The sequence below is a fragment of the Habropoda laboriosa genome, unplaced genomic scaffold (genome assembly GCF_001263275.1).
Source record: "Habropoda laboriosa isolate 0110345459 unplaced genomic scaffold, ASM126327v1 scaffold65, whole genome shotgun sequence".
Taxonomy (NCBI): Eukaryota; Metazoa; Arthropoda; class Insecta; order Hymenoptera; family Apidae; genus Habropoda; species Habropoda laboriosa.
In genome coordinates this window covers 3,098,289-3,100,287 of record NW_017100254.1, presented here as the reverse complement: position 1 = coordinate 3,100,287, position 1,999 = coordinate 3,098,289, and the positions used below count along the sequence as shown (strand labels likewise).

At 33.3% G+C, this 1,999-nt stretch overlaps 1 protein-coding gene across 1 annotated transcript in view; it reads left to right on the top strand.

Moving 5' to 3' along the window:
* Nucleotides 1–1,999, top strand: part of LOC108572365 (spidroin-2-like) — a 9,796-nt gene that overhangs the window by 7,153 nt on the left and 644 nt on the right. The gene's annotated exons all lie outside the window — the stretch shown is intronic.

The window sequence follows — 1,999 nt, the reverse complement described above, 5'->3', positions numbered from 1 at the left end:
CTCTCTCACGTAGTAATACAGCCCAGCTTTAAACAGTGTGGGTTGAATTACCTTTTTATCTATCTTAAGTCACATAATAATTACACATTACTAAGATAGATTATTTCGTTATAAGTTTATAATATTTAGCATCAACAAGATGGTGACTTAGGCTATTAAACAAAAAAATAAATAAAAAAACAATGCTGTATAATCTTTTTTTACACGTAAGAACTTGGATAATGTTTTAAATGTTCATTAATAAAGCAAAGAAACGTGTTTGCAGAAGTTATCAATGTACCTTGACGGAATGAAAAATAAAATTCAAACGTATGTCTCTACGTCTCTTAGATGAATATTTTCAAATACATTCACCTCAATTTCTTCATACAATTCGCAAAACCTCAGTCTGAAATTTGCACATCGTATATGTATATATTTTTTATTAAAACAAAAACCAAAAAAATTCTTTTTACTCGTGCCTTTCTAGTAGTACTACTGTTTAAAACTTCTATTATTTATGATTTTCATGTGAACTTTTTTACTCTGAAGCTTTCTTTGTTCTTCGCTCAAAATATACAACGCTCCAACCAGTCGTGTTATATGTATAAAAGAGGGGAGATCGTCGAGAAAATTTATACCCAACATCCATGAGCTCTGAAACCTGATTTACTTACGATCGCGAGATCTCATTTCTCGTTCAATGGCGAAAATCAACCTAGGTATCTCGGCGCGCATCTAAACGTGTCCTACTACACATAGTCATTATTTGAATGACGTTTTGCATTACATGATCGTTCTTCCTTCATTCTTTTTTTCATTTATAACTTCTCAACCATCATATGGATATAAATACTTGAAGACTACCTTTAAAACATTTCAAATCGAGACCAAGTGCTTATAGTATTCTTACATTGCTACATGTACAATTTATTATACACGTACCATATTTTGAATAACGTGATTACGTACTTCTCAGGGTAGACAAATTTAATTTCACATGTGGAAAAACTTTCATACGAAATGTAAAAACGTAGTTTAAAAAGGCTCGTGAAGAACTCTATACATGCGTAAAATTACTATTTTTGCCATCGCACAACTTTTTATTAAAATTCATGAAATCTTATCATATACTATATGTGTATATATGCATTTGTGTGTCCATAAGGATACTATTAAGAACATATAATTTCGATCATTAACAATTAATACAGTGCCTTTAGGAAGTGTTCAAAGTGCAATAAGAGTAACATACGTTAAGTACTTGTAAAACTTTCGAGGAGATAGAAACAAAAATGCAGAACGTCATTTGGAAATCAGATGGAATCTACATGACTTGTACTTAGACAGCGTAATCTTGAATTTTGCGACGAATCCGCGCGTAAACGCAGCAACACACTCTCTAGTCCTGGTGGCATGTCAACGTCAGATTATTGAAGAGGCGATATCAAGTCGCTTACCTATGCGTGTGGCCTGTAGATGCGACTCTGGTGAATAATGCAACCTTCGATTTGCGGATAACGTGCTACAAATTGCGTTTGCGCTCAAAGCTGGCGGTGCTTTAAATTTAAACAGAAGGTATGTTCAACGCGTGCGCCCTTTACTCTTTGCTCGTTAAAGCAACACAAAGTAATGATAATAACGATAATTGATGACGAGGATGAGGATGATGATGGTGATGGTGATTGATAATTTATGATGATGATGATGATGATGATGATGATGATGATGATGAAAATTAAAAAGCTGAAAACAGAATGCGCTTATTAATTATGCGCATTGTGTCTTATATATTATCAGTCATTGCGAACGCTGAAAATTGAAACGGTAAAAAACTACGAAAAGAATGTTAATGTGCATTATCGTCGATTGTGAAAGTACCATTGTGAAAATACTCTGCGATGGCGATTGCTTTTAGCATTTAATACCCGTTCATTCTAATTCCATCTCTTAGTAAATCATCGATTTTTTTTTTTTTTCATTTCTACAGACGACACAGTTCAACAAACTAGCACAAGTA